This window comes from Petaurus breviceps, unplaced genomic scaffold (genome assembly GCF_028583685.1).
Source record: "Petaurus breviceps papuanus isolate PSGF00001 unplaced genomic scaffold, PetGlider_PUasm1.0 173, whole genome shotgun sequence".
In the NCBI taxonomy this organism is placed as follows: Eukaryota; Metazoa; Chordata; class Mammalia; order Diprotodontia; family Petauridae; genus Petaurus; species Petaurus breviceps.
The window spans coordinates 20986370-21001552 of NW_027185759.1; positions in this window are offsets into that span (position 1 = coordinate 20986370).

Genomic DNA, 15183 nt, shown 5'->3' on the forward strand with positions numbered 1-15183 from the left:
TTTCATTTTTTACTTTGTATCCCCAGCACCTATAAAGTGCCTGGCATATATAGTAGGTGATTTATAAGTGTTTGTTGATTGATTATGGGTTGCCTTAGACTGTAAGATGAAAGCAGTGCTTCCATGACAAAATGTAAATATACAAATGAACTCAGGTATTTTTGGAACATAACCTATAAATAAGTGATTGTTTTTTAGTTTTCTTTAAAATTTATCTTGAAATAAGTGGAAATTCTTGGTTTCATTTAGAATTCCATTTTTTGGGGTGTTTTGATGTCATTCTAGAAATACTTTCTTTTACATTTTTCAAAATAAAAATAAAATTTTAAAAAGAACATATGGAATACAATTTTTATTGCATTCTGATGCCTATGGACTAATATGTTTGGTTAAAGGGAAAGGCAGAGACTTAACAGAATTAGTGAAGAAGAAAGATTTCTGCAGGCTTTCAAGGGTTAAGGTGTGGTATTGCTTGTTTGTGGAATTTAATTTGGATCTGAAGTTTACATTTCCCTTTCTCTTAGGAGGCAGCACGATATAGTCAGACTTGGAGTGCAAGGACTTGAGTTTACAACTCTGCTGCTTACTAATGTTATAACTTAAACTTACCCTCTCCAGCCCTTAGTTTCCTCATCTGTATAATGAGGGTGGGGGTGGGGAGTTGGACTAGATAGTATCGGAGATCCCTTTCTAGGATTTTCATGGGTCCCTATCAGCTCTCTCTCTTGTGCTTGTTAGCTAGGTATAGAATAGCTTTCTGCTTTCACTGTTGAAATGAAGTCAGTGTCAACCAGTCAGAAGTAAGAGTACCCAAGGACTCCCAGAATCACAGGCTCTCAGAACCGGAAGGGAACTCATGGGCCTCTAGTCTACTTGGACCTGAACATGAGCCTCCCTCTAGAGAAGTGGCTATCTGGAAGCCTATTGTCTGACTCACACAGCTCCATCTTGTTCCCAAAAGTAGCACGAGAGGTTTTTCAAATGCTGTGCTAAATGCCAGGCAATCAATCACATCCCTCTGATCTAAGAGTTTAGTAACCTTGTGGGAAACACTAGGAAATCGGGTTATTCTGGCATGATTAGTTCTTAAAGAGGCAATGCAGGATTTAGGGCTTCATTTCTAACAGTCCCTTTAATAATATATTCCAAAAATTTGCCGATAATCAAAGCCAAGTTTGTTGGCCTATGATTTATAGACTTCACTTTCTTGCCTTTTAAAAAAAAATGGAATGTCTGTTCCTCTCCTTTGGTCTCTCCTGCTCCATGGTCTGCTACTTTCTGATCTCTTAACCTGTCTTTAGCTTCAACTCCCCGTTAGACATTTGTGATATGTTCTTTCCAGTATAAAATTATCCTCCATGGGAAAGAAAATGGAACAACACAGTAACAATCGAGTAGTTCTGCCTTCTCTGATTTCAGTTACTATTGTCTACACACATTGGCTCCCAAAGTGGGCCCTCTGCAGGGTGCTGGACCTAGGAGGGCCGGCACTAACTAGTAGCCTCAGGTGCAATTGGGGGGGAGGGGGGGTGTTAAATAAAAATAAGAATTAACCTAACCCCAGGGGGTTACTGAGTATTTTTTTTAAAAGGGGGCATTAGGCCAAATAAGCCTGGGACATCACCATGATACTCTATCCTGTCTTCTCCCTTTTGTCATGCTTTTGTTTTCTACAGTTAAAAAAAAACCCGCTTTCTTTTCTTTTGCTTTCATCAGTAGCTTCAGTTTATTCTCAAAATTAACTCACTTGACCCAAAATTAACTTCTGCTTATAAATAATTATAAATAATTTAAATTAATTATATATAATCAATTATCAATTAATTAAATATAAATTATAAAAATTAACTTCTGCTAATAATTCATTCTCAAAATTAACTCACTTTGCAGGACCACGTCACTCAATTGAATTCACTCTCTTCCCCCCCAATAGTATTTTTTTTTCCCAATTACATGTAAAGATAGTTTTCAACATTCATTTTTATAAGATTTTGAGTTACAATTTTTTTCTCCCTCCCTTCCATCCCACTCCTCAATCTGATATAGCTATACATGTACAACCATATTAAACATATTTCCACATTAGTATGAATGTAATGGAATACTATTGGGCTAGAAGAAATAATGAGCAGGCAGATTAAAAAAAAACAACAACCTAGAAAGACTTACATGAATTGATGCTGAGTAAAGTGAGCAGAACCGTGAGAGCATTGTACACAATAACAGCATTGTGCAATGATCTGCTATGATAGATTTACCTCTTCTCAGCAATACAATGATCTAAGGCAATTCTAAAAGACTCGTGATGGAAAATACTATTTGCATCCAGAGAAAGAGCTATGGAGTCTGAATGCAGATTAAAGCAGACTATTTTCCCTTTTTTTCTTTCTCATGTTTTTTTCCCTTTTGTTCTGATTCTTCTTTCACTACATGAATTCTTTCTCTATTAACTGCCCTGACAGACATTTCTTTAAATATAATTTGCACATCTAAGTTAGCCAGTGACTTCCCTATATAGGTAAATCACACTCTTTGGACAACTCCTTCTGTTCTTCCCCATCAGAATTGTTTGTTTTTGTAAGATGACAATTTTACTCTCAAAACCTCATTCCCTCTGAGACCTACTTCTCTATACAGTTTAATGAGTTTCTGCCTCTCCTTTTTCTGAACTCCAAAATCTGCGCTCTCGGTGTCAAGGGTACATGTCAATCTATAACTGACTCTTTCCATCTTTACTATGGATTCTAAGCTGAAGGGGTCACTTCCATCAAAGATTCCAAATGAGTTTACATTAGCAAACATTTCCTTTCTGTTGGTCAAAGTCAAGTCCAAAATAGTGGTTTCCATGACATTTCTTCCATCTTTTGCAAAATGAAAAGATCATCAAATAAATTTAAGTTTTATCAGATGTTCTGCTTTGGCAGAGGGGAGGAGAGAGAAACAGATGGCGACAACAGAGACAGAGAGGTAGAGATGAAGAAAAAGAAGAGAGAAGAGGAGAGGAAGGGAGGGACAGAGGGGAGGAAGGGGGAAGGGAGGAGGGAGGAGGAGGAGAGAGAAGAGGGTGGGGAAGAGAGACAGAGAAAGAGACAGAGAGACAGAGACAGAGAGAGAGACAGACAGAGAGAGAGAGAGAGAGAGAGAGAGAGAGAGAGAGAGAGAGAGAGATGCCAAATTGTTGCAAGAAGGGCTTAATAGCCCTAGGGGAAAACTAGAAACAAAGAAAATGTAAAGCTTCTCAGAGACTTCTAAGCTGACATGAAATATTGAATTGCTTACCTCAAAGCTTTATTCACATGCCACTTTCTATATATGTGATGCCTGTCCTCAGCTGCTGTGTCTCCCCTGAATGCTTCATATTCCCTTTGTGTGTAATAGACACACACATAGTATATATACACATGTATGTATGTGTGTGTTGATTGATTGAGCCTGTTTTCAACTGACACATGAGCATTATCCACATTTTAACAGAGGAGGAAACTGAGGTTCTGAGCTGTTGTTACTTGTCAATAATCATACTAGTAAATAACTGAGTTGGGATACAAACTCAGGCCTTTTGCCTCCAAGCCTAGGAATGTATGTGTGGCTAGCATATGTGTGGATACGTGTGTATGCTATGCATGGCATACAAACATGTATACAGACATGTGAATATGCACATGTGCATATATTACATAGAAGTGTATATGCTTATGTGTGCATAATACACATATGTACCATGTACCAATACATTCAGATGTATATATGTACATACATCTACAGAGACATATGTATATAGATGCACAAAGTTAATGCATCGTATGCATGTATACATGCATATGTGTGTAGTGTGCACATGCAAATTGTATAATATCTATTTGACCAACTTAACATTTCATCATTTTTTATTAATTTTTCATTAATTCTATAAAGTTGAGTAAGATGAAGGCAGGGTTGGACATGTAAGAAGCCTGGTAGCTGAATTAAGACCCAAAGGGGATGGAAAAGATTAGAGAATGACTAACATGATTCAGGTCTTTAGGGAGACAGAAGTCACATGAGGACACACTGACCAGTTAGGACTCAGTTTGATAAGTGTAGGACCCACTGTGCTTGCCATGGACAAGAGTTACAATCCACACTGGTGGAAAGATTACCCCTAATGAGGAGTCACAGATCCCAGAAGTCATGTTTTGGGCATCAGTTTTCTCGTTAAAAGTGAAAAAGGAAAGGCTTTTCTCAGAAACAAAATGGGTGAGTCAGATCATAGGGTTGTGAGATCTTTAAATAGGATGAGAAGCCAGTTTGCTAAAAAGCAAGCAGAAAGAGTAGCTGCCTACTGCAGAGCATTCTAGACCACCTAGCCATGCTCCCTGGTCCTAGGCAATTCTTCTCCCTGTCTTTCTATACATTCTCCATATAAACCCTGTCCAGTGACTAGAGGACTTCCTCTGATTCTTTTAAAATTTCATGGATAGGGAGTAGCTAGGTGGAGCAAGGGATAGAACACTGACCCTTGGGTCAGGAGGACCTGAGTTCAAAATCCACCTCAGACACTTGATACTCACCAGCTGTGTGACCCTGGGCAAGTCACTTAACCCCATGCCTTGTTCCCCACCCAAAAAAAAATCATGGGTATTAGGGCAACAATAACACTGTTGATTAGTTCTCTCTTTCTGTCTCGGTCTCTGTCTCTGTCTGTCTGTCTGTCTGTCTGTCCCTCTACCTCCCTCCCTCCCCTTCTGTCTTTCTCTGTCTCTATCTCCTTCTCTGTCTCTGCATTTTATGCTTTTTATATTTAATCAATGCTTTTTGTTTTTACACCATATTCGTTTTCCCGATAGCCACCCCACCCAACTGAACCCTCACTTTTAACCAACAAAAACAGCCAAGTAAAATTGCTGAGTCTGTCCAATATCATTTTATAGCCTCACCCCCATCCCCCAGCCAGTTCTAGTACCCTCCCTCAGTATGGAAAGGAGAGGGGGACATGACGAAGGTAGCATTCACTCTTGCCACATCACTGTCTCATGTCCCTCTGTGTGTCTTTACTGCATGTATCTTTTATGGAGCTTCTCTCAAGCAAGTCTAAATGAGCTGGTTCGAGGAGGGACTGTCACCTTGCTTTGTATTCCTGACACTCAGCACAGTGCCTGGCCCATGAGAGGTCATTAATAGGATTAGAGAATCTCTAAGGTGCCTGTGGCCCTTTGCCTAAAAGAAGCCTCACCACACTGCCCTGGACTTGGAGCAGAAGACAACTGCTGAAATGTATCACATCACATAGGAAACAGAACTGAGGGAAATCATGTCATCCAAACTTTAAACTGACTTACTTGCCTTATATCTCCCTTGAAATGCATTGTAATTTATACAGGAGTAAGTGATCTCTCAGCTTAAAGTAGATGGGAAACTGCAAGGCTTAAAGACTCTTTAGTGGGAAGCAATGTGGGTCACTGGGAGGAATGTTGGATCTGTAGTGAAATAGATTTGGATTCAAATTCTGCCCCAGAAACTTCCTACTTCTGTGAATTTGGGCAAAGCACATCACGTCTTTGGGCACCAGTTTTCCTGTTGGCAAAAATGAGGGGGTTAGACTTAATGGCCTTTCGAGCTTTAACTCTACAATCTATGAGAAGATGACTGGTCAAGGACTGTTTGTTCCGACCTGAAGTCACCAATCACAAGGGATGCAGAACAAAGAAGGTGGCAGCAGCAGAGAAATAACAAATGTGTTGTGTATTGTCATTCACAAGAACAAGCCCCAAATCTGGAATAGTTTTAGAAAGAAATTTATTAGGTCATTTACTAGAGGAGAAAGAGCCGGAAAAGTGAGCCTAAGCTCTGGGAGGTTTACATTCTATCCAGCACTGAGGTACACAAACTGCCAGAGAGAGTAACTTGAATGCAAGATAAATTAAGAAGGATATCAACAAATATCAACATTCACTCAAATCTGGGCAAATCCAAAACACAAGGGAAATCCAAAGCACAAAGTAGGATGAACCCCAAACCAGATCCAGGTGAGTGGACCCCAAACATTGCCCCAGCACTTGGGGGAACTCGAAGTCCTATGTAGCCATCTCTGGCATTCGTGGTCAGGGCAACATTCCAGGTTCAAATAATCTCTAGTCACATAAAGTTAGATTGAAACGGTATGATAATTAATAAGTTTTCTGAGCAATAGAACATAGCATTTCCTCACTATGTATATGGAAAGAATGGCAATAGTCACAAACCTTTAGGAGTTTCATAGCCTTGCGGCAGAAGTTGACCCAAGTTCTTGGGGACCAGGAGGAAGATAGCTCAGCGCCTTGACCCATTGCCCACACCCAGAAAATCTGCTAAGCATTTGGATCCTCACAAGGTTGTGAGGGGGGTGCTATGATTATCCCCTTTTACAGTTGAGGAAACTCGGGCAAACAGAGGTTAAGTGCCTCTCTAAGCACATTGACTCCAAAGCCTTATGTCCTTTCTCCGAGGCACTCCAAGAGATATGTGGTGTGGGAGAGAGAATGCTGGGCTTGGAGTCAGAAAAACCCGGACTGCAGAGACTGACATCCATGGGTAAACAGACAAGTCACTGACATTCAGTTTCGTCTCCTGAAAAACAGAATGACAGATTGTGAGCGTCAAGGGAGATAATGCGTGTTAACACTGTATCCCATCCTCCTCATCATCCGTTTCATTCTTTATGTCTTCATGATTCAGCCTTGGTGACTGATTGACAAGGCCCAGGACCACTATACTTTCCTGGAAGAATTTGTATTAGCAGGACTGTGTACACAGCTGACTAATGTTTCTTTACAATGAGCGGCCCCTCTTGAAGAAGAGTATAGGAGGTTCAACACTCTTTGACTTTACAGTACATAATTGTCGATATATAAGTTTCTGAACACTGTTGGAGGAGAGCGATATTTGTGGTAAGAGCTTCGGATATCTTAGCTGCGGAAACGCAGACAAATGAAAATTTAGAAAGACAAAAACAAGGAATGAATAAACGTAAAAGCACTCACTAAAAGCTACTCTGGGTTAAGTGCTGTGCAAAGTGCTAGGGATACAAATCCAGAAGAAAGACAGTTCCCTACCCTCAACGCTGAGCAGCTCTAACAGAAGACAGTGCCTATGGGAGCATGAGCCAGAAAAGGGAGAGAGGACCAGAATGCAGGTGGCATTGCTTTGAAGATGGCCTAACAAAATGTGGAGAGCTTTCTCACCAGGGATGCTGTAGCAATTCCTGAAGATGATCTCTTGAGTCTTAGATGTGTTGAGATTTGTTGAGGAAGATGAAGTGCTTGTATCAGCAAAATCATGGATCCCTGAAGCATCAAAACCCAAGTAATTTGGACTTTAGGGTTTTACTTAGAATCTGATTCTTTGTTTTGCTTTTTTTGTTGTTAAGGCTATCTTTGTTTAAAAAAAAAAAACAGCCATCAGCAGGACCATGGATCTGACCACGTATGCTAAAAACAAAAATAGAGAATTGTGCAATTGGTGAATTTGCCTAATGCCTCTTTAAGCAGCCAACTCACATGATTCAGAGTCATAAGCACGAGTGACTCTTTGTTTCTGAATTCTGTAAACCAGAAGTTGGGTCCTTTCCATTGCCCAAATTCTCAAGGTCATTCCTAAACTCTGTTTTGCTTTGGTTGAAGGAATCTGGACTCATCTAAATTATAATTTGCTGCCTCTCTGACTATCTAGCAAAGAAAAAAAAAGGCTGAAAAATAATTAAGGATTGATCTGAACATTAAAATTTCATTTTAGAGGTACAAACAATACAACTGAGTGTCCTGCGTAAATGAAACTCACATGCTCATAACTCCAACTTCGAGTAGGAGGCAACAGTGCATAGAGCACTGTATCTGGAATCAGGAAGACCTGAGTTCAAATTCAGTCTTACACATTTGAATGACCCTGGGCAAAGCACTTACCTTCTGTTGGCCTCAGTTTTCTGTGAGGGCAAAATGAAGTAATATCTGCAACGCACATAGTAAGAGCTATATAAATGTTAGCTATTACTGTTGTGCATTGATGCCTCAGACCCCCTGGTGTCCTGCCTCTTCACTCCACTTGGGTCACACAGAAGGATGGCCATGCCCACAACCTCATCTTTCCTCATCATTGCTTGAACCTCACCATCCAGAACGCTGATATCCTTTTAGCCACAAACTCTTCTGTTTCCAGCTAAGGATCCCTGGGTCTTAGCCTTTCTAGACCCACTCTTTGTCCTCCCTACTCAATCCATTGCTCTCTGTCTCTCTTTGTGTCTGTCTTTCCCCTCAAATTAGCATATATCTCCTCAGAAGAATGTAAACTCTTGGAGGGCAGAGATTTAAAAAAAATTGACTTTGTATCTCCAACCCATAGCACAGTGGCTTGCCCATGATTTACATGTGGATTGAGTTCATTTGGAAATAGCCAGTTTACCTCAGACTATAAGGACTAAGGGAAGAATTACTGAGTTCAATAACATAAAAACACATTCTCCACATTCATCCCTAGTAGTGGATTCTATGTGTCTTATCAAAGCTGATTCTCATATTTGACTTTAAAGTGTTGCTGGTTTGGGTTTTGCAGTGACCAATATTTTCTTTGTGCTCATTTAAGAAAAGGCTTCAAAAAGAAACTAGCTAATCAATGGTCATATTTTTCTGCAAATTCTGTCTTAAATTCTAGGCCCGAAAGATTAAGGACCCAGGATTTGGGCTCTCCTATTAAGGTCAGCAGCACTAGAATTCTATACATTTTAATCAAACCTCCAGTGGCTAATTCTCTCGTAAGGAGCAGGAGGCTCAATCGTGCTTGTAAATTTTTTATACGAAGTCTTCCAGTAATTGTCCTCTTTCCATCCATCAATATAAAATTAACCCCCGGATTACTGAAAATCGAGGAGAAAATGCAAAGCTAACGTAGCCTATCCATTTTTAATAGAGTAGGTAATGAATGTATAGTGCTCTGGGGAATGACTCTGGCTTTTTCTTTGTAAAATTTATGAGATAAATTTAAGAAGAGTGAAGTCAACTCTTCCTCTTATGCAGAAACGTTGGGTTACCTGGGAGAGGGCCTGATAGCTGCCATGCATAAGTGGCATGGCTGTGTCCCTAACTTTCCACCCCAGCTGGGCTGGGTGCACTTGGGACTGCTTTATGATATATGTGTCCAAAAATTCCTGTCTAATTTGGATGGTGTAATTTACATTCGCTTTTCATTTGGCATGGTCTTTTTTAGTTACGTCCACTCTTCATGACCCCAGTAGAGTTTTCTTGGCAAAGATCCTGGAGTGATTTCCCATTTTCTTCTAGAGGGTCCCCATTTTACAGTTGAGAAAACTGATGCAAACAGAGGTTAGTGACATACCCAGGGTCACACAGCTAGTGTCTATAAACTTAGGTCCTCTTACCTCCAGACCCAGTGCTCTATCCACTAAGCCACCTAACTATCTGTCAGTACAGTAGATAAACTAGATAGAGCTTGAGTATTTGGGTTTGTAATCTTATTTACAATGTCATATAATACAATCTTAGTTGATCCTAGCTGTGTGACTTTCGCATAATTGCTTAAATAAATAGATCATGTTTTGAGGGCAGGAGTAAAAGGAAGGACTGAGGGTATTATTTTCTTGTGTGCTTCCTGATGTAAATAGATGGCCATTAGCCCACAGGCCTAGTGAAAGAGATGGAGCTCCCAGTTGCAAGTGAAATCTGGGAGAGGAAGTCCCTTGAGGTAGAAATATGGTTCACTGGGGAATCTTAGGTCAAGTTCTAGCCCACCACCTATCACCTACAGTCACTTAGCCTCTCCAGACCTCAGTTTCCTCATCTGCAAAATGAGAGAGTTTCACTAGATTTCTACCTTCCATTTCCTGCTCTAAATCTACAATCTATGTCAGATGAATGGGAATGAAAAGCAATTTTTGGAGATGTTGGCATGAGGAAAAACTGGAGAGGGTATGGGTAGGACACAGGCTGGTCATTGTATAGAGTATCCAACATGAACAAAGAAAGATGGACAACAAGGCCCATAAATTGGAGGAGTGAAAGCAATGCCAGGAAAGGAGGAAAGAAAGAAAATGAAACATTAAAACAAAAAAACATGTAAGAGAGAGAAACCTGTTCAGCAGGGATCTCAGACAAACAGAGCATTGAAAATACTAACAGGCTCCCTTTCATATAGGCTTTAAAAAAAAAAAAGCAAGATGGGTGTGATGGAGATTTATCATTTCATAGATGATCCTTTTTTATGCACTTCACATATGAAAATGTCCAGGTTTCTTGATGTTTGTCAAATTTGTAATGTCCAGAAGGAAAAACTAAGAGGGCAGCACAATTCTAATGTAATGGGGTTTTGGCCCGTGCCGGGACCATTGAAGAAAGTGTCATCCCTGTGGAAGATGCAGTGCCCTCTTCAGAGGAAGGAGCAGGCAAGCCCTCTCTTCATTGGCCTGCCACGGAGGGGGGAGCAGCCTCATTTCCATTTGGCTTTTTCCCATTGGGTAGCTAGGACTGGTGGGATCTTTAGAATCCCCTGGCTCTGCACCAGGCAGGGCTTTTGCTGAATTCCTGTCTGAGGGTGGAGGTGACTACTTCTGGTCAGTAAGGAGGAGGGTTCCCCCCGCCTCCGCCATGAGGCCATGTGGGGCCCTCAGAAACACGCCTTTTTGTTCATTCTTTCCTCTTCTAGATGCAAGGAGTGAGTCTCTGATGTGTCCTAGGGAGCCCAGGAATCCAGGCTGGATGTTATAACCAGGTCAGAAGCCAGGCTGAGGATCATGAGCTGCAGTACTCAATCCAGCCCAGCAGAAGTAAGCAGGGCTGAGCTTGGGTTTAGCTAAGTAGGACCAATGTTGCTTAGGAAATGAGCTGAATTGCGATCCTATTCCACTCCTCCCTTACCCAGACTGAAGTGGTACAGGGAGGATTATGTTCCTTGGGTGTGTTTAGGGTAAATGTTTGTGTCTTGTTTTGTTTTTGCTATATCCTTGAACTAACAATCCCTTTGTAAAAGCTAACCTCTTGTTAAGTGGTTAGAATAGAATTGGAGATACTGGCCTGTAGCTTCCTGAAAATATCGGAGATGAGGTCTTGATCCAATGGCAAAGGAAAGAGCTTCCCTAACTCTGCCAGCATTCTGGAGAATATTTAGAGGGTGCTATGTAGTACACCTGGCCTTGAGAGAGCCACCATGCTACATTAGTAAAACAAATTCAACTGGGGTCAGAGGAAGCCTACCTTTCCAATCTACTCTAGGACCAAGGTTGACTTAGAGAATCCCTGGCTTCAAAAACAAGAAGGGGGGCGGGTAGTAAGGAAGTTGTTGACAAAGTTGATGTTAAGATGCAAATAAATCTTGTTTTCCTGTCACTTTGATCCTCAGAGAGAGCTATGGACTTGTTTCAATAGGGTCTTTGAGCCTTCACTTTCAGTACTAAAGGACTTTGAGCATCAAATAAGGTTTCAATCTTTTATTTGATTTTTAAAATCTTTTTTGAGCTCTCCCAGGACCTGAGACCAATTCACATTTTTCTTTGAGGCTTTGCATATAGCTGTTTTGATCTCATTGTCTTCTGAGTTTGTGTTTGGATCTTCCCTGTCTTCACAGCAATTTTCTATGGAGAGGTTCTTTTTTTGATATTTGCCCATTTTACCAATGGGCAGCTAGGTGGCACAGTGGATAGAGCACTGGTCCCGGAGTCAGGAAGACTCATCTTCATTGAGTTCATGTCCAACCCCAGACACTTACTAGCTGTGTGACCCTGGGCCAGTCACTTAACCTTGTTTGCCTCAGTTTCCTCATCTATAAAATGAGCTGGAGAAGAAAATGATAAAACACTCCAGAATCTTTGCCAAGAAAAGCCCAAACAGGGTCACAGAGCCAGACATGACTGAAAAACAACTGAACAACAACATTTTCCCAGCCTTTTGCTTGGCTTTTAACTTCATATTAAAGTTGGGCTCTGTTCATGGGGAGGAAGAGGAGTCCCAGGGTGCAGGGTGTTCATGCCGATGTGTTCAGAACTAGTTCTGCAAGTTTCAGTCCTTCCCAGGTGGTACGATCTAAGGACAGGTGAGCCAGTGCTCTCTGGCCTATGCTCTGGTCTGTGAGTGACCACAAGCCCTCTATTCCACCCTGAAACTGTGATGACGTGCCGTGCTTCCGCTAGTCTCCCTCCTCACCCCGGGACTATGACCCAGAACGATGGCTGGACAGTGTGCATGCCAGAACAAGGCCCCTCGTGATCTCTTTCTTCCCAGTTGTCTGACCTTTCACCATCTGTGGGCCAAAGGCTCCTGAAGCTGGGCCACTGGGATTCAGTCACCTCCAGAGTCTGCTGCTGTTTTCTGGGGATCAGCTTTCACTGAACTCTGCTCCACTCTCACCCCAGGGACACAGACCTTCCTTGCCAAGCTTCTACGTTTTCTTGGGAGGAAGATTGTTTTATCCCATCCTTCTGCTGATTCTGCTGCTCCAGAATTTGTTTTGGGTTGTTATTTTCATGTTGTTGAGGGGAATTTGGGAGAGCTCAGATGAGTTCTTGCTTTTATTCTCCCATCTTTGCTCTGCCCCCCACCCCCATCCCAACCCATAATTCTCAGTGTGTCTGATACAAATATTTCCTATAATCTAGGAAAAGCTCAGTGCTTTTCTCCAGCTATTTTTATTAACCATACCCAAAATCCAGCGATACAGGACAACTTGGTTTTGGCAAGGGCTTTATTTCCCTTACTTACTAAAGGCAACTTCAGAATAATATTCAGGAAAGAAGGAAGCACTATATTTAATGGGTGGCCTGAGTCCTGGCACTTAATAGTGTAGTAAGACAAAGAAACTTGATGGAAAGATTGGTTTGAGTTCTACCATTGTCTGGTGACTGTTGTGTGCGGCCGCCATGATGCCTGCATGTTTCTGGATCATCCTACTTCTGCTGTCTGAGTCCAGACAGATCGCAGGAATGCCTGTGGAGTCAGAGACTAATTTGGCTGCTTGTTGTGCCAGGATGGGCATCACCCCATCATGCTCATCTGTGAGATACTTTTTTACACACTCTCAGTTTCAGGTCAGCCTCTCCTGGGGCCCTTCTGGCTCCAAAGCCAATTGGAGGCTTTTCAGCATCTCCCAGTATGAACTCTGAGTCATCATGGTAGAAATCTGGCTACCCCCATATTCCCACAGGGTCTCTTGGATGGATAAGCTCAGGCAGGGACTGTCAACACAGGTTTCAGGACCTGGGTCCTGGCCCAGTGTCCCCATTAAATAGATTGTATCAGTTTGTAAGGGAATTAGTCAGGTGGCTTCGTGACTACCTTCTAGAACTGATTTATGGCAAGAAGCAATCTTAGTTACAGGAGAAGGCAACAAAGGTTCCGAAGGAGGGGACAGTGTAGAGTTGAACTGGTTCACCCAGGGTTGGAAGGGAGGAAAGCATTGCCAAAGCAAGAGTGATGGCAGGGGAACGTGATGAGTGGCAGAAGGACTGGAGTCATGGTGATTCAGGAGGAATGGAATGATAGATGGGTATGGAAGGATAAAGGAACCGTGGAGTTCTTAAGTATGTAAGAGTAACATGAATGGAATATAGCCATACCTGTGTGCAGCTGAACTGGAATGAATGGTTATCTTTTCAGCCCAGGCCCTTGACAATACATACATCCATTGACTGGCCTTGTGGGTGCTGTTATTGGGTCCTGGAAGACATTTGGAAACTCTCAGGGAATAGTACGTCCTGGGGAATCAGGAAACTCACCATGGGACAGGAGATGGTATGACCCTGAAGTCTGTCCTAGGACAGGAGCAGAACCTGGCAGCATTCTGTGTATTTTTATTATTTAGAAAACTTCTCTGGAAAAAAATCCCTTGAATGGGCTTGAAAAAACTATACGCTCTCTCGTTACCCAGTCATGTTATTAACAAACATTTATTAAGTCCACACTATGTGCCAGGAACTGAATTAAGTGTTGAGAATACAGGGGATTGCAAAAGAAGTCCATGCCCCGTTTTTCTGGATTCCAAGGCCTGCTTTGTGGGCCCAGTCATGACTCTTTGCACAGTAACAATAAGACAATTTGATCTCTACCTCTACCCTTTTTCCCACTCCCTTCCTACATTATCAGTAGGTGAACCTAGCCATCCTTTGACTCGGGGATAAAGGTTAAAAAAATTAGTGATGTTGGAGAGTAACTTTAACTGAATTCTAATAACTGTAGTGAAAGAGGTTGAATAGGTTTAGAGTGGGCATGAGCCAGCTTTAATGTATTACAAATGATGAAATACATAGTAGTGTAAAAATGTGATTGGAGAAAAATGTATGACTGGGAAAAAAAGAAATGGGCCAGTTGTGCAGAAAACCACAGGAAAATCCAGGGCCATTGGTACCTGCTGAGAACCTCCCCGGATCCAGAGGCAGCCAATCCTGCTTTGAGATGATTCAACTGTTACAAAGGTTTTCTGACATTAAACCTAAATTTTCTCCTATGCAATTTCCAGTCACTGCCCTGGGTTCTATCCCCTCTGGGACCCAACAGAAAAGGTAAAATACCATTTATTTTTTCTTTTATTTGAAGTTTTCTTTCATTTTTAAGTTAACAAATATTTATTCTCTCTCTCTCCTATCCCCCTCACTTTTTTTTTTAAGCAATCAGGGTTAAGTAACTTGCTCAAGGTTACACAGCCAGTTATTTCTGGGTGTGGTGCTAAGTATCTGAGCCTGGATTTGATCCAGGTCATCCCGACACCGGAGCTGGTGCTCTTACTCACTGAGCCACCTGGCTGCCCCTCACTTTTAAAAGAAAAAGAAAATCCTTGTGACCAACTGTCTGACAAAACAAAACAGATCCCCATGTTACTTATCTAATTCATTTTCCCACATGATAGTTCTGTAAATACTTGAAGATAGTTATCTTTCCTTTCCCTGTCTCTCCCTGAAATTTGCTCTCCAGGCTAAAAACATTTCCTACTTTTTCAAATGATTCTCATAAGATCTTTACTCCAGGCCTTTCCCAGGGTGTGCTGGAGCCAGATTGAACCTGCTGGCATCAAGAGTATACATTAGCACCTTGGAAATCAGTAAGCTACAAGTCAGGGTAGACATATTATTTTGCCATTTGTCCAGACTTAATAATGCAGATTAAACTTATAAGTGTGCTCACACTCCCCTCCCCCCCCCCCAACCAGTTGTCAAATATTTATCAGCACACCCATTTC